The sequence below is a fragment of the Herpailurus yagouaroundi genome, unplaced genomic scaffold (genome assembly GCF_014898765.1).
Source record: "Herpailurus yagouaroundi ecotype Mexico unplaced genomic scaffold, PumYag 198, whole genome shotgun sequence".
In the NCBI taxonomy this organism is placed as follows: Eukaryota; Metazoa; Chordata; class Mammalia; order Carnivora; family Felidae; genus Herpailurus; species Herpailurus yagouaroundi.
Genome location: NW_024412429.1, coordinates 34,251,293 through 34,269,797, shown reverse-complemented (window position 1 = coordinate 34,269,797; position 18,505 = coordinate 34,251,293). Strand labels below are relative to the sequence as shown.

At 41.1% G+C, this 18,505-nt stretch overlaps 1 protein-coding gene and 1 pseudogene across 26 annotated transcripts in view; one reads left to right on the top strand and one right to left on the bottom strand.

The window, feature by feature from the left end:
• EPB41L2 (erythrocyte membrane protein band 4.1 like 2) overlaps window positions 1-18,505 on the bottom strand; it is a 229,663-nt gene that overhangs the window by 167,009 nt on the left and 44,149 nt on the right. The window contains exon 2 of one of the 26 annotated variants that reach the window (XM_040449194.1): window positions 2,168-2,285. The exons of 24 other annotated variants lie outside the window; for them this stretch is intronic. The gene's annotated coding sequence lies outside the window, so the exon portion shown is untranslated. Of the gene's footprint in view, window positions 1-2,030; window positions 2,135-2,167; window positions 2,286-18,505 lie in introns of those variants that run through there. One more of the 26 variants, XM_040449197.1, reaches the window with a different exon arrangement.
• Window positions 8,095-8,215, top strand: LOC121013498 (uncharacterized; annotated as a pseudogene).

Genomic DNA, 18,505 nt, shown 5'->3' with positions numbered 1-18,505 from the left:
ATATACCTACTTTTAATCAACCAAATAACATTTTCTAAACACTGTTAAGAGACAGGTTTAAGAAACACCTTCAGGGGAAACACACACACACACACACACACACACACACACACACACACACATCTGATGAGTGCCAAGGGCCAGGATTAATTATAAAAAGTGAGTATGTGAACACACTGGATGAAGAAAGATCATAATCAGGGCCTTATGCTATTCCTCTTTCACTTGAAGTGTATGTACTTTATCTGCAGTAGACAGTACCCTAGACAACTTGATGCTTTTGTATCGTGGAAAAAACAGGTAAAATTATGAACAGCACACTCTGATTAAAATAAGTAGAACTGTACATATTTTACCAACAGGTACATTTTTCTCATAACTATTTCTTCCCCATAAATTGTTAGCCCTACTTTGAACCTCTACACAACCTCAGTAACTGCAGAAAGAAAACCCAAATTCTTCCACACGAAATGCAGAGTCCCTAGACTCTGGCTGGACCCTCCTTTCCAGCCTTTCTGCTGAGTTCTGCCCATGAAGGGTATTGTTAAGAGAAACGCCACTCCAATTTGCAGGCTCACTCCGTCAGCCCCTTCTCAAGGGTCAACGGCATGCCTATCATCTCCCCTATCATGGGGCCAAGTCCAGCTACCATGCTAGGACCTGGCCAAAGACCTCCCTGCCACTCCCAGCTCAATGTCACCCGATCCCTCCCCCTTTTCTCTCAGCCCTTTCCACAGTCTGGGCCCTATGCCCACCTTTCACCTACTAAATACATCTGTTACTCCTCTCTGTACCCTCCACAGCAAAAAACACACCCCTTTGCACAAACTTATGCTTAGTGCATTTGGATAGAAAGAAATGAGGTTGGAAGAAAATACCTTTAAGAAACTTAAGCACCGATTTTTTTTCTCCAAACAGTTCTAGGCATCATGAACTTATTTTTCTATTATGCAACATAATCACCTTAACGATTCAATAAAGTAAGCCTAATATTAAATAGCAGTCTACTGGTATATTATTTTGGCACATTTATAATGAGAAACCTCATGCCATCTTTTAAGATTCATATTAGCAAAGTGTAAGGAACGTAGGATTTACTATCTTCAGTCTGCATGATTGGTTCTCATGGATTTAAGACTGACCTAAAGGCTATTATCTTCAAAAAGGTATTAAATTCAACAAAAAACAAAACAAAAAAATGGTTCCAAAGTAACTCCTTTGACAACATATTTTCGGCTATACGGTCCTCCTGAACAGTATCATTTTAGATAGGGGAAGGACCCAAAAGAATTTAGCCAATCCTTTATGTCACAGACACTAGAGAATCTAAGAAATTTTAAACCGAGCAACGTGACTGAGGAATCTTCTTAGAATATCCTGGGCAAAGGCAGAAATCTAACCTCCTGGCAAAGGAGATCTGCCAGGCGTTTCTCATTTGCATTAACCTGTTAAATCAACCAGGTGATGAGCTCATGTTTCTGAATGAATTTGCCGCTCAGCATTTTCTCAAAAGCTTTATTTTTCCCCAAACACTTTCCTCTTGGTATCTTCTCCCACCACTCTTCACACTGCTGAGCTCCCACTTCCCTACCGGTGTAAAAATTGTATGCAACTGTTGAATAGTAATTAAAACACAACAGCCACAGGCGTTACTATAATCTCTCCTTCAGGCGTGGCGTTCATCTGATGGAAGGATGGAGGGCCTTCCTTCCCCCGTTCCTGTCTGCCGTGATCCAGGAATCACAGCAGAATGCAGGGACAAGCAATGGCTGGGAGAGTGGAGGGGCACCTGTCCAGGAAAGCAGCAGCTGTGGCTGTCAGAACGGAGGCAGACGACCAGGAATTCACTATTTTATTCTTCTGGAACACATACATATAATCGTGTAACAGTTATACAGAACTTTTAGAATATGGCTATATAAATACAATGTAAGCCTGTCTTCCAGGAAACCTGGCCAACCCAAATACCGCACGCCCAAATCTGGACCCTATCTGCGCTGGCTCCTCACTGGTCTTCACTCTCTACTTACTTCTGCTGCATGACGGCACCGTCGGAGATAGAAGTCCCGGATATTCGTTCCATTCTAGGAGAATGGCACTGAAATAACAAATACCACTACCCTCTTGCGGTCAAAACAGAGCATCCAAAAGAAAAACACCAACTCACATTTACTGGTAATGTTTTCACTGGGTAATCACAGAGCTCTCCAGAACTCACACCTGCAGCCCAGGTCTGCAATCAGCGCCACCACCTTGCTCATTGGCACCTCGCGATCCAAGGACACCTGGATTAGGATAAACGCCTTAAGTAGCAGTGCTGACACAATTCAGTTCCTAATGCTTATGTCACAGGGGGCCCAGCCCGGGTCAGAAAATAATACGACCGATACGAGAACCCAACAGTAAACAGAAGTATCTTTAGGAAGCAGAAGTCCTTTTCCAATCATAAAATTCCCAAGTTATTTTACTCCTTTTGCAGAGCCAAACAGAAACAGGTGGAAAATAATTCCAAAAGGCCTCAGGGGTATGCAGATCCATTATTTTTTCAATATGACAAAAAAAAAAAAAAAAAGACTCCAAGAGAAAGATCACACTCTAGCAACACATGAAACTTTCTGCACAAGTGCATTGCCTCCATGCAGCTCTTTCAGGGAAAGGTGCAGACATGTGTGCGCACACACACCACACAATGGATACTTGCTCCGTAAAGCGGTGTGGCTGTTTTCCTGTGCAGTTCCTGGAATTGGTCTCCTTTTGTATCAAATCTGTGTCCTGACACTTTTCTACCGTGAACAAGTCAACAAGGAGACGGGGAGGGCTCCAAAGCCTATTCTAAGGCACACAGCTTACTGAGACAGGAAAAAGGCAAGCGGTGGATCAAAAAAGAGATTCTTTATATTAAACTCACTTTTTGGCACAACACTAGAGAATAAATTAAGTACAGTATTATAAGAAACACCGAGGACCATCGGGAGAAAAAAGATTTTTCTTTAGTTCTGCGTCTTCCTACTTTAGCCACCCAGGCTGTTCCCATCCTATTTCTCCAGCACCCAAGCTGTCATCTCTAGTCTAGTCCCCACCCACCCCAATCATTTGGAAAACTTCTGGAAAAGCACTAAAAGTATAATCAACTTCGCCAAATGACATTCACATTCTGTCCCCACCCTAATACTTGGCTATCTATCCTTATTTCGCGATCTCTTTCCACTCTTTCTGTCATCCTGCCCCCACCTACAAATATATCCTAGTAACTGTTATTTCCTTTCTTCCCCACTCCCTATTCCTGAGATTTTCTACACTAAATTTCTTCATCCCCTTCAGTCTGCCTTCAATTCTTCCCTCCAGATGCAGAGAGCCAAGATGTACAAAACCATTAAGTCTTCAAGATGCAGACAGAATTTAATATGCTAGGGACTTTTGGTGGAGGAATTTTTCCAAGGAAAACAGAAACGAAGGATTCTCCCTCACCTATTTTTCAGACCTCCCTCCTATCTCACTAAGGTCCCTGCAGCTGTTTTACAGTTTGCTCTAGACTGACTAAGGTCAAGCAGAGGTGAGGGCGAGTCTGAGACTGGGTGCACCAGGACATCGTCTGAAGCCCTAACTGCCTCAGAAAGGACACGGAACTGACTACCTGTTGACCCAAACCGATGGGCAAATCATGCTAGACTTGTTTCCTTCTGCAGAGATATTCCTGAGCACAACAGCTCACAGAGGTGGAAAAACAAAGCCACGTGCCTTGATTTGCCCCAAGTGTGCTCAGCACCTTTTTAACAAGTCAGAGTAACAACAGCGAACCAGGAGCTGCTGTGCTAGAACCAGGAAGACAAAGTGAGGGGACAGAAAGAGGCAGGAAGGAAGGGGATGCTAGGACAACCTCCCCATCCCTGAGAAGCTGATAAACTAGACACTAACACACACAACCCCCCGGGAAGTTACCATTCATCAAATACTCAAATGTCAAGAAAACACTAGAAAAAAATGCCAGAAGACTGTGTGAGCAACTGCCAAAGGAATGATACAGCCTAAGAATTCCTATAGGGATTCAGGGGAGGGGGGGGGGAGGCAAATATATTCCAGAGTGGAAGAAATTTGGCATAGGAGAAGATAATTAATAGTTGGGCAAAACCGCTAAAATGTTTTCAGAGATTTATTGGTTTTAACACAGCGGAAAAGAAAAACTTCCAATATACTGATGCTTATTCTATCTAAATGTAAAACATACATTTTTAACTTCCACTCCTTTCAGGTTCACATCAAATGGCCCTAAAATAGCAGCAATTCAGCCACATCATAATGGTTTTCAAACCACTCCAAATTACTTGGGGCAAATTAACTGTGTGTCTGGGCAGTTTCAAGGTTTCAGGGTTTTCATACTCAAGGTTCTAGTGAAATGGATTTAACTCTCTAGGGCAACGATCTCTAATTTATCCTAGAGGCTAATACTTCACAAATTCTCGCCAGTAAAGCGAAATAGGCAGAGTGTAGGAAGTAAACTGGAACAGGCAGTGGTTAACCAGTTCCAACTCCGGTTCTGAAAGTAACAATTTCAAGCAAGTCATTTAATGTCACTTTACTAAATTTCCTCATCTATAAAGACCCGAGGATAGATTAATTCTCTCTTAAAGTGCCTTACGGTTCTGAAATCCCACATTTAAATTTTTTTTTTTCAATGTTTATTTATTTTTGGGACAGAGAGAGACAGAGCATGAACGGGGGAGGGGCAGAGAGAGAGGGAGACACAGAATCGGAAACAGGCTCCAGGCTCTGAGCCATCAGCCCAGAGCCCGACGCGGGGCTCGAACTCACGGACCGCGAGATCGTGACCTGGCTGAAGTCGGACGCCCAACCGACTGCGCCACCCAGGCGCCCCTGAAATCCCACATTTAAAAAAATTACTTTGACAGGGCAAACAGCACACAAAATAAAGTTGAATGAAAGTGGACATCAAAACCAAATATATAGTATGAGCCCTGCTTTGTGAAATGCATACAAGTACATTTACTGAAGCATTCATTCTATAAGCTATGTATGTAGGGTACAAGAATAAAAACCACATACTATAAATAAGTGATCGTGTCTGAAAGGGAGAATAAAGCTTTTATTTATGGTTCTCCATATTACAAATTTTATTCAACATGCAAGTTTACCATTAAAAAGATTCAATCCCTTGAATCCAGACTTGACATTTGGAATCCAAGCACTTCGGCCTCTATGAAATATGCTGAAAATCAGAGTTTTCTTAGCAACACTATAGTCCAGTCTTCAACAAGGAGGGGGAAGAGAGGGGTGGAAACCCTCAACTTTGTTCTTCCACAGCTACTTTTCTCATCTAGTTTGAAGCCCCTCCTCTGTCCCCACCCTTCCCCAGAAAAATCTCTTGGGAGTGACTGAACGCAAGTAACCTAAAGCTGGAATTTCTGGGACGGTGTGCTTTTCAAAAAGCACTGGATTTCCATCTACCTCTACACACCCACACACATACACATACACACACGCACACACACACACACACACACACAGAATTGAATTTCATACTTATTTTTTGCAAAAAAACCCCTCACAGTAGTACTTAAGTGTTCTTTTTAAAAAGGGCACAGGGGGCACAAGGCAGGGGCAGGCTATGTAGGAAAAAAGAATGATGTGGCACCCAAGGAGGTGACGTCACTACCAGCCATGGCTCTGAATAGTCTCTGGAAAACAAGCTGTAGCTAGAATCCCTTAGCCCACCTAACACTATTTAACAAAAACACAGTCCTTCCTAGGCCCAGAAAACCTTACTCACACATGACTGCTCTTCTTTAGAAACCCTAAACTCAACTATTCAGCTTTAAATGTTTTGTAGAACACAGCATCAAATATGTTAGGACCATTTTTAGAAAGCTAAACTTTAGCTGTTCTAAATTTTATTTAATATCTGGCAGGCCTGAGAAGAACTAATTCTGCACTCTGCCTATAGGCAGGATATAGGGACTCCCAACTCACGGCAGGAGACAGGCATTGGCTTGGAAAAAAGAACCCTACATACACCCCAACTCCAAATGGAGGGAAGACTTGGTTGCGAAAGGGGTGGGCACAGTGGGGAATGAGAGATGTCAAAAGTGAAATTGAGGGGTGCTTGAGGGGCTCAGTAGGTTAAGTGTCCAACTCTTGATTTCAGCTCAGGTCATGATTTCATGGTTCGTGGGTCTGAGCCCCATGTCAGGTTCTGTGCTGGCAATGCAGAGCCTGCTTGGGATTCTCTCTCGCGCTCTCAAAATAAGTAATTTTTTTAAAGTGAAAGTGAGGGGCACTTGGCTGGCTTAGTCAGTGGAGCATGTGACTCCTGATCTCAGGGTTGTGAGTTCAAACCCCACACTGTGTGTACTTTTTTTAAAAGTAAAATAAAAAAAAAACAAAAAAAGGAAAATTGAGAGGTGAGCCTCAATAAGAAAATACAATGCCAGGCTACTCATACAGATAAACATAAAATAATGTAGGTAGAATGACGGTTTCTAACATAAACACTAAGTTAATGTTAGCTATTATTGTCTTGCCCCACAGCAAGTCATTAAGGAAATACTAACTCCCCAAGCCTACTTATGAAGGTCCAATTAATCTATAATGCACCTGAAAGTACTTGAAAATTTAACGGCAAGTTTTAACAATGCTAAGGGAAACACACAACAAGGAACTGCAACTGCCAACACATTTGCTCTTCAGGAGGAATAAGTCGGCCCCTTCCATTCACAGTAGAAAGCAGCCAGTGAAGAATCCCTATGCGGCCACTCCTCCAGCAAGGGGCCAACCCAGAGACGGGGTACCTGACAAGAGGCTGGGGTAAGAACTCTGGGAGACAGCGCATGAAGTGCTACAGGAACTGGGCCTTGGCCCAATCTCCCGACTCCCCAGTCCACGAGGGCCCGGGCACCTTTCCATCCCTGTTGAAGAGCCCCAGAAAGTAGTCTCCTGCTCCCCACTGCCAACGCCTGACCAACGCCCAGTATGAAGGCGTGCTAGACACTCTGCCTCCCAGGGTCAGTCCAGAAAGCAACACAAGGCCTTGCAACTTATTACCATGATTTTACTACTCAGAACAACGGGGAGGTGGCCAAGGGAAGTCTAAATATGCTTGCCTGTTTTCACTTAACATTCAAAAGGCAAAGCCAAAAATCACACTCAAATGCTAATGCTAGTATTTTTGCATTTGTAAAAAAAAAAAAAAAAAAAAAATCAAGACAGCAGGAGGAAGGTTCCAGAACTTCTACGTTGCAATTCCTAAGTGTGTCTACTTGATTTTTTTTTTTAGAGTTGTTACCCTCACAACCCTCTAAAAATTTTCAATTTTCTATTGCTGATTATGTTTTATGGTTGATCCATCACTGTCAAAGTTGCTGAAACCTCTCTCCATGTGACCTCAAAGCACATCAAAAGTCTTACAAGACTCAGTTCTTACAGATCTTAGCAATAACCCAGACTCTGGTATTTCCCTAATCTAGTTCTCAGTCTGACAGTGAAGGGGCAGAGACCCAGTGTTGAACCAGAAGCTCACCCAAGATCTGAGCTATACTTTTCTCCACCAGCCCACAATGTTTAAGGTCTTTTCTAGGGAAGAGGGGAGCTGAATCCCAAACCTTCCCATGTATAATGCATTTCAAATTGAAGTCATTTTTATTACCATACTCCTACTGCTTGTTATAATGTGCAAAGCAGTGTGTGAGTGTGTGTGTGTGTGCGTGTGTGCGTGTGTGTTCCATTCCTACTTAAAAAGCAAATCTCAATGACCCTGCCCTCCTCACCATCTCAGCTACCCATTCCCACGGTCATACCCCAAGCACTGGCTTTCAATTTTGTCCAAATGTGACCCAGAGTAAAATATTTCCTTCCCAGCCCAGTTTGCAAATACAATGTAAACACACCCAGTTTTAATGGAAACAAAGTTCTCAAATGACTATGCATGATCCATTCTGATCCAGACCTAAACTCAGGCCAATTGTGCTAATAAATCCAGACCCAACCCCTGGGTTCAGGGAGCCCTCTCTCTCTACCAGTGGATTTCCTCAACCACAAAAAAGGGCACCTCTTTCCTCCCACTCCCCCCTCTTCCAAAGGGGAAGCTTTGTGCAGGGGCAGTATCATGGCCCTTGAAGCTGATCTGAGACACGATTATTACTAATTGAAAACTTTTCCCAAAAAGGGAAAACTCTTTAATTCACGTAAAAATTATGCACAGGTTAGGGGCGCCTGGGTGGTTAAGTCGGTTAAGCATCCAACTTCGGCTCAGGTCATGATCTCACAGTTCCTGGGTTCGAGCTCCGCATCGGGCTCTGTGCTGACAGCTAGGAGCCTGGAGCCTGCTTCGGATTCTTTGTTTCCCCCTCTGTCTGCCCCTCACCTGCTCATGCTCTGTCTCAATAATAAATAAACGTTAAAAAGAAAAAACTTAAAAAAAAATTCCACACAGGTTAGATAAGACCCTGAGTCTCATGTTGATTCTTTTTCATATTCTAAATACCAGTCATAGCCTTCTAAAATGATTTCTTGAAAAATCCTGCCCTAGAAGCAGAATCCTATCATTATCTCAAATTCCTGCATCTTGACCTCTGATTATCTTCCATCTTTCTAGCTCAATCCTTCTTCTACCCCAACTCCAACAATTCTTTGACCTGAGCAGCCTGCCCCTGTCACTACCCAAGTCTTCATTACCCTCCTTCAACAGCTTGGCTCCCATGGGCCACCATTATACCCTTGACCCCCAGCTCCTCTCTCCACCATGTTCCCATGTTCCATATAACTCTGGCCTTACTTACTTGCAGCAAAAGAAAAATAGCTTTGAGAACTTTTCTCAAATTCCCAGCCACATACTTTAACTGGACTCAGATATCTCCAGAGATCTTATGACAGTCCCCTCATCATTCTACACTCCCACGCTCCTGAACACAGATTTCACACCTGTGCAAAAAGCAAAAACAAAACAAAACTACAGACTAAAACTATAGGACATTGGAAATTGGATTTTCCTATGGCTGCATCCATAATCCAACTACAGCTGTCTTCCAATAAGGGAAACCTGGTACTGTTTAACAATCTCAAAGATATAAATAAAAGTTACTAGATTAAAAAACAAACAAACAAAAAAACACCTTTCCAGTACAAGGCTGACTTCTAGTATATTTAAGAGCACGGAACCATTAAAGAATAAAAGAAAAAGTGTGTTTATTCTCAAAGTGTTGTTTTCTTTTCTTTTACAAAAATGTTTGCTAATATTCTCTTTAATTCTCTTAACAAAGTAGTCCATGTGCCGTCCTGCCTCTCTAATCACTGACAGGCATAACAGTTTATTGTCCAAATATAATTTGCTCAGCCATGCAAACACCTGTGCAATGAAGCATGTTCAATTTGCAAGGGACAAGTCCAATGGCATGATCACAGTGATAAGCACTGATGCCCTGTTAGTGGGCCTTCTGCTGAAAGAAAGCTTTTCCCATAATTATCTCTATTTTGGATCAAAATGTCTAATAAACGCTTTCATGTAATTCAACAGAAAAACAAAATACACACATTATAGAATTGCTATTTACCTCAGGCCACTAATGATGATACTAATGCAGTTTAAGAAAAAAAAAAAAAAAAAAAAAAGAGTAAAATGAGGCCCTTGAATAGAAGTAAAGCTAAGGAAGCAGATCTTCCCGAGGAGTCAATAAAAGGTCAAGCCCAGAATTTCATGTGTGAGATAGGAGTGCTGCCACGGGGAGATCACTGCAGGACTGCCCGGGTCATTTCCATCACTTTAAAGCACAGTTCTTCCCAGAGGGAGGGGAACACACATGACACAGTTGAGAAATCTAGACTGAAATCACATCGCCGCAAATAGGCAGATTATATTCCAGAACGTGCAGAGCAAGAAGATAACCGAGCTTGAAGGAACCTCAGGTAAAAGACACAAACACCACGTGGACCTGCAGAGCATGACGTGGGGCTCGATCTCACAAGCCAGGAGATATGACCTGAGCTGAAATCAAGAGTTGGACCCTTACCCGACTAAGCCATTTAGTTTGACTGCGAAGGTGTTGAGGGCACCTAGGTGGCTCAACTGGTTGGGTGTCCAACCCTTGATTTCAGCTCAGGTCTTGATGTCAGGGTCATGATCTTGAGTGCTGCGTTGGGACTCCACACTAAGCGTGGGGTCTACTTAAAAAAAAAAAAAAAAAAAATTGCTAAGGTGTTTGCTTCTCCTCCTCCACCATTCAGTCATTCAACACTTAGGGAAAGAGCAACAACTATGTACCCCTGCACTGTGCTAGGACGTCATAACCTAGAAAGGGGCATAGGGAGGAAGACAACGATAACAAATTCACTCTAAGAGATACCTACATAAAGCAATCTGAAAAAAATACATAAATAAAGAGCAGAGAATGGAGTGAGGTAGAACTGGAGTCATCTCTGAAGGATCAAGGGGGCAAAGAGAGAGAATCCCAAGCACTTTCGACAGTATCAGGAGATCACCACAAGTTGCTCCTTTCAACTTTCAGCATTTACCACTCACAAGGGCATATTCTGGTCCTCAATATAATTGTAAGAGGCAGACTAGGACCTTCATTACAGATCACAGTCAGAACTTTGGTGGGTATCCCTTTTAGGCTTTTGTTTCTCTCAGCCCCAAACCAAGGCAGTTCACGTATGATTGGTAACAGGCAGTAAATTAATCGTGACTAAGATAAGGGAAGATAATATTTTAAAGGTGTGATCGCCAAAAAAAAAAAAAAAAAAAAAAAGGCATGATCTCTTCTACGTCAGGATAGGGATGAAGAGGGGTAGGAAGCAGCTGAAAAGCACTCCAGCGTAAGGTCAACTTTGTTATTTGGCTTAGGGCTGGGTGAGCAGACAGATGGAGGTCGTCTTCCTCCACCTCTAGAATAGAAAATGAAAACTTGCACATTTACCATCAAGTTGTTTTGCTATGAAAAAAATCTCACGAAGACAAAAACGGTTTCTAATTAGATTTGGTCTGTGCCCTCTGTTAGCTACATCAAGGTTTTCAACCTTCTGCAGGATGGACACTTGGGCCAGGTAATTTTTTTTTTTTAATGTTTATTTATTTTTGAGAGAGCGAGAGAGAGCCAGAACACGAGTGGGGGAGGGACTCAGAGAGAGGGAGACACAGGATCCGAAGCAGGCTCCAGGCTCTGAGCTGTCAGCGCAGAGCCCGACGCGGGGCTGGAACCCACCAGCCGCGAGATGAACTGAGCCGAAGTTGGACGCTTAACCGACTGAGCCACACAGGCGCCCCACCAGGTAATTCTTTGTTGTAAGGAGCTATCCTTGTGTATAGCAAGATGTTTAGCAGCAAGCCTAGTCTCAACACAATAGATGTCAGCAGCACACCCCCAAGTCACGGCCATCACAAAGGTCTCCAGACATTGCTAAATGTCCCTCCGAGGACAAAAATCACCTACCCACCCCGACCCCAGTTGCAAACAACTACACTAGATTCTGAGCCAAATCAGGCTATTTGTTAAATGTACAATAAAGAAGAAAGTGATACTGACAAACAGGGCAAAATATTGGGAAAAAGGGTAGGTCTTAACCAGCTATTGTCTGTATCTCAATAAAAAGCTAGTAGAGGGGCACCTGGGTGGCTCAGTTGGTTAATAGTCCAACTTTTGATTTCGTCTCAGATCATGATCCCAGGGTCACACGATTGAGCCCCATCTCGGCTCTGCACTTAAGATTCTCTTTTTCTCCTGCTGCTCCTCTCTTGCACTTGCTATCTCTAAAATAATTTTTTTTAAGTTAAGAAAATTAAAAACTAAATAGAAAAAAAAGTTAAAAGCTAATAGATATCCCCAACAGGAGAGAAAGATCAAAACTCAGGCCAAAAATGTTCCAAGTCTGAAACATTTAAGCAACAATTAGTACAGGTGTGATGGAAGCTGCGCTTGAAAAAAAGATAGTGAAAATATTAAAGCGAATCAAACAAGTCTATCTTCATTCCACATATCCAAGCCCACTCTATGGTGTGGGGGGCGGGGAGGGATTTTAACAGACTAATTCTACAAAATGAGTATCTCAAATAGTACCAATTTTGAAATAATTAGGAACACAGACCAGACTCCAGATCTGACAGGCTCCAACCACTTTCTAGCTACAACACCCTAAGCTGTTTCTCTCATTCAGAGAGCTAAACGGCTTAACCAGTGTAAGGATATTAGCGTAGTGCCCATAAGCTGTAAGTTCTACCAGTGTGGCAATTACAAGTAGTTTCATGTACATATTTTATGAGCATATGTGTCACACTGCCCAAGTGAACTAAGAACACACACTTCTAAAAAAAAAGTCAACTAAAAAAAACCCCGAAAACAAAAACACATTCCTGTAAAACTACACACACTACATGCCAAGATTTACCAGCACTTTTTTAAGGCAGGAGAAAAATGGATTACCATTCTAGCCCATGGTTAACAAAAAATATGCAAAGGTTACCCCCCTTTTTTTAAGTACCACATTATGCACCACTTGTGCTAACTCCGAGTATATTTCCCCAAGTTTTTATCCAAATTCACCAAAAAAGCAGCTTAAAGCACCCGAGTTTTGAGATTCACTGTATAAATTTTCTACAAAGCCTAGCAATCAGGTAGGAAAGAAGAGCATTTTCTCACATGTACCCGGAGTCACTCTGAAGTTGCTGTTTTTGCCTCACAGAAGTTGTTTTCTAGCCACAAGCTACTACAAATTGTTCAGACCTTTTGGCAGCAGCACAGGAAACTGCCCTTTTCACCCGTTCTCCCACAAAAATGTAGTCAATTTCGAGGCAGGCCCATCTCTCAAGGCTACTTGCTTTATGGGGCCAAATGCACACCATTTCCCGTTTAGCAAAACCAAAGGGCCCCAAATAGTTTGCATTTTTGTGAAGAAAACTGAACGCCAGTCACCAAGGACCTGTAGGCAAAGCTCTTGATGAAATGAGCTCATAAACCGTGCTCCACCACACTTGACACCGGCATCTGAAATTGATAGGGCGTTTGGCATCTCAGCTGTTTCTGTTTCATCCAAATCGTCCAGGATGCAATAGGTAACACATGAAGCCATTTCCTGCGCTTAATTGCCCTTGGCTTCCCACTATTCTCAACTTGCCATGTTTCGAAGAAGAAGCAGGCTAAAAAAGGTACATCTGCCTTTTGATTTAAAATAAAATAATAACCTCAAATCTTCCCTCTGAATCTGGGGTTTTTCCACCATCTTAAGAATCACATAAAGGTATGTAAGCAAGCCACACAGATGAAGTGGAAGCTCCTCTCAGCTCTTTATTAAGGCATACAAATCAACGTATAGTTTTCTCCTGCAAATATGGAAGCGGAGGTAAGGGCAGGGGGTGGGAAATGACTCAACAGCTGTCACATTTAGCTTGTAAAAGTAAAGCAGCAATTGTCTTCTGAATGCAAAATTAAAGAAGAATCTTTGAAAGCCAGGATTCCTTTTATCCCATTTGGCCTAAAATTTCACAGACAGGACATTTATTATAACAATAACAACAACAACAACAAATAATGGCAAGAAGCATCTGTAGTTACTCACAAAATAAAGCTGGATACCACCCTGCTCTGGGAGAGTCAAATGCCAAAATTCAGTCTAATGAGCTAAGCTCATAATTCACAGAGTGAAAAAGAAAATCAGCCCAGGATTTTCCAGGGAACATTTACTGCCTCCAAAACTGACTGTAACCTCAAATAAGTTCCAATATGACACAAAGGCCACCTCTCCAAAAAGGTACAATATCAGAAACTATCCCCAAAAACCACAGAGACAGAAATGATAAGCAAAGGAAACTGGATTCAATTATACACACCCACTACTTTGATTTCATAAAAGATAATCAAAAGAATATCTTTCAGAGTCCAACATTAACATTAATTTTAAAAATGTTCAAGTTCAGGGGCGCATGGGTGGCTCAGTTGGTTAAGCGTCCAACTTTGGCTCAGGTCATGATCTCACGGTTCATGAGTTCAAGCCCCGTGTCCAGTTCTGTGCTGACAGCTCAGAGCCTGGAGCCTGTTTCAGGTTCTGTGTCTCCCTCTCCCTCTGCCCCTCCCCTGCTGGCTAACGCTCTTGCTCGCATGCTCTCTCTCTCAAAAATAAACATTAAAAAAATAAAAAAATAATAAAATACGTTCAAATTCAGAACTGCTTTTCAAAGATACACTGGATTCTTCTAGCAAAATAAATCCTATAGATTATACAGAGGAAAAAATCTGGAAGGCAAACCAAGGAATACAAATTAAAAATTCAAAGGAAATTTCTTACGTATCTAGTAGGTAAGAGACCTGGCTTGCCTGTATCTAAGTACAAAAAGGCACATCTTGTTATGTTAGGTAATCTTCCCAATTTAAATAGATTAACTGCACACGGAGCGAGTGCTAATTGCAAACATGCTTTCGTTCGCTCCTTGCTTGCATTAACTTATACCAAACCATCTTTCATCTCCATAAGCAAAACAGGATATCAAAGAGATTTCACATTATTGTTTATCAGCTTATCAGCATCTTCAAAGTACACATAATTGTTGGTATTTATGAGAAAGTATCTTTGGAAGGAGCAGGAAGAAACAGCCTCCTTGTATAAGATTTACCATGTGGGTATGAGTAGTGTCATGGGCTGCTTAACACCAGCATGAAACAGCCTGGAAGACAGGCACCAGAGGAACAAAAAAAAAAGCCTCTCCTGAGTTAACTGTCCACATCTTCACACGACTTACTTTCGAGTAAGTAAACAGCAACAAAAGAACAGCTGCCCCAAGGTTATCCAGAGGTCTGGCATGAGAAGTCAAAGCACTCAAGTTCAAACACATGAGTTTTCTGGCCCATGTTAGAAAGAAAAAAAATAAATAAATAAATCAGCCTGGGAAAATTTCCTTCAGATTTGAGCTAAATAGGCAACTAAGGGATCTCTTTATTACCGTTACATTCTGAAATTTCTCACACATTAGAAAACCCACCTTAAAATAGAATCGGACTTTTCCAAATGGCAAAAGAAATGGGAAATGGAGAATCAGGCACTGATTTCTGTCAGTTCTCATCTCACCCTCAGTCAAGCAGTATTTATTGTGCAGTTATTATATTAAAAAAAAAAAAGCACTCAGCTGACAGAGTTAGAAAGAGCACACAAGACACAGATGTATTTATTATCAAATAGGTTATGTTTGCATCTGTATTTACACACAATAAATGTGTTAAGAGTGTTTTGTTTGTCAGTTTTTGGTTTCGAAGCATCTCTGTGTGGTTTACTTTAAAGAGGGCCCTTCATGTGTCTAAACGAAAACCTTGACACATTTGGCTTCAATAAAGTCAGTAGTTTCTTGAAGATGGCTTCCAGCTATGAATCATCCATATCCGTGCGCTGGAAAGGGTGAAAAGGACAGTTTTCTGAGTTGCTGCCAATGGGCTGAACAATTCGCAGTAGCTTGTGCTGGAGAACAACTTCTCTAAGAAGAAAACTGTTAACTTCCAAGCTGTCTTAGCATACTTACGTGAAATAATGTGATTCTTCTGTACTTTTATTTTCTGTTACATCTTTTCCAGTAAGATCCTTCTCCTTCCCTGGAATTTCAGAATCAGGCCTTTAAATAATCTTGCTAGTGAAAAGAATGTTTGAAAATAATGTTTATTAAGAGTTTAACAGAAAACCAATTTCAGCACACATCTAACTTTGGAGTATTAAAATCCTTCGTAGTCTTCTCTATCCACAATATGGTACTAGTTTTGTTCAGATAGTCACTTCTGGAAAGTTCTTCATACACCCACACCCACACCCACACCCCAGCACCATCACCATCACCACCATCAGACAGACTGCTTGTTCACTCTGGAGAATACCAAAATGAACAAGACAAGGTCACAGACCTTAATAAACCAATCTAGTAATGGACAGAAAGAGAAAAGGCAGAATTATGAGGCAGAGGTGGGGTGGTGATCAGAAAATGTTTGTTGTAAATTCATTGGATGAATCTTGTGCGTAATAAGGTTTAAGAACTGCATTCACTCCCCTCCACCCCCATCCCTGCAAATCAAATAAGGCAAGAAATGACTAAGTCATTTACTCAATAAACAAACAAAAAAGACTCACCATTGGATCACTCACATTACCACTACAACTGTACTGTGTATCACTGTATAAATCAAATATACCTATACATTAAAATGTTGGGAAAAAACCATAAAACTACTAGTAAAAGAACTAGAAATCAGAAAGTCCAATTACTGCCACTTAATTTAAATAAGAATAAAACTCCTGCATTCAATTACCTCAGAAAGTAATTAGAATAATTAAATGAAAATATACATGAGTAGGTGCTTTAAAAACTTAATATTATACCACTGCTCAAGGAACAGCTCTGGTTTTAACGTTTATTTATTTTTAAGAGACAGAGAGAGACAGAGCATGAGTTGGGGAGGAGCAGAGAGAGAGGGAGACACAGCATCCGAAGCAGGCTCCAGGCTCTGAGCTGTCAGCTCACGGCCCAATGCAGGGCTTGAACCCACAAATCATGAGATCATGACCTGAGCCGAAGCCAGATGCTTAATCAACTGAGCTACCCAGGCGCCCCTGGTTTTAATATCCCCAGTAAATAAGACTCTGTCAGGAATAAAACGGGCAATGAACTAACATTGGCTGGATTTTAAAAATCAATTTTTAGGCTCCTGGAAAACTCACTCATGAGTAGAAATATTTGCCAAGGTGCACATCTCTCTCAGTGGCTATAGGTGATGACATTGTTTTGCATAGCTACAATATTGCTTGCATATTTTATATAAATATTATCCCTACACTCATAGTCTTCTGCATTTTTAGTTCAAGATAAAGTTTTTTCACATTTATCTAGGCTCATATACATAGCTCTATATAGTTCATATATGTATGTTTTTAACTCCTATGCAGTACTCCATCATAAAATAAACTTTCTTTTTCCCAATTGAAGAATAGAGTGTTTCCACTATTTTGCTATTAAAATATCTCAACGACCACAGCTTCCACGTCTCCCTAGAAAGGTGCAGGAGTCTCTAGAGTACACACATATCTAGTGGAATGCTGGCTAGTGAGGGATGGTCGATTTTACCTGATATTGCCAAAAGGTTCTCCAAGATAATTGCACCAATTTATATTCTCACCAAAAGTGAATAAAAACAACTTCTCTACATCTTCCTCAACACTTGATACTTTTAGATTCATATTCTGATGGTTATGGATCACATTTCCTAACTATTAATGAGATTCATATGCTTAATGGCCATTTGGGTTTCCAGCTCTGTGAATTGCCTACAATTATCCTCAATTTTTCTATTAGGTTGTCTTTCTTATTGATTTACAGGAGTTGTTCATATAACCTAGATTTTAATTCTTGTAGGATACAGGCTATTGCCAGTAATCCTACCTGAAAACCCACCTACAATGGCTAGAACAGACCAAAGTAATTTTTTCCCACGTAAGTATGGAAGTAGGTGATCTGTAACTGATGCAGCTAGTCAAGAATATCATGACGGAACTTCCTGCCCTGCCATCTTGAACATGCAGCTTCAACTTATTGGTTGCAACAAAGCTACTGCAGCTCTAAACATGATACCCACATCCAGGCAGGGGGCAAAACAGGAAAAATAAAGACCAGACCCCATATTCAGACAGCAAAGCTCTTCCGGAAATTCTTAGCTTACCTCTCATTGCCTGCCACTGATGACCTCTGAAGGACATCAAAGGAGACAGCCATTTATTTAAATGGACACAAAATTAAGGTTGTGTTAGTAAAGAAAGGAAGGCAACTAACAATGTCTTACAAACATGTATTACGTATTCCACCAATCTGAGCCTTGTCTTTCCAAAGTAATATATTTTCTTGTATGGAAGTTTATTTTAATAGAGTCAAATTTTCTCAATCTTTTTCTTTATAATTTACATTTTCTGTGTTCCCTATTCCCCAACAATGCTCATATTTTCACCTAAAAATGTTAAAGACTGGCTTTATGCCTTTAACTGTATAACGCATCAATAATGAATGTTTGTGTATGGTATGAAGCAGGAAATGAAATTTCACTCCCCCCCCCCGCCCCATATGGACAATCAATAGATGTACAGACCTTGCTTCTTTAATATAGTTCACCTTTCCCTACTGATTTAGACCACCACTTCTATAATCTAACAAGTTTTCTTATTTTGGTTTATATCAAGTTTCTGTGCTTATATTGGTTTATATCAGGATCACTGGCTTAATTATCTATACTTGCCACAGCAGGTTTAATAACTTTGATATGTGTGGTAGGGCAAGTCTTCCCAACTTGTTCTTCTTCAAAATTATTTTCGCTATTCTTGAACACATGTTCATTTGCATATGAATTTTAGATAAAATCTATTAAAGGAACCGGAAATGGTGTATGATTCCGGCATTCATTTTTTTTTAAGTTTATTTATTTACGTTGAGAGAGAGTGAGCACGTGCAAGCAGGGGAGGGGCAGAGAGAGAGAGAGAGAGAGAGAGAGAGAAA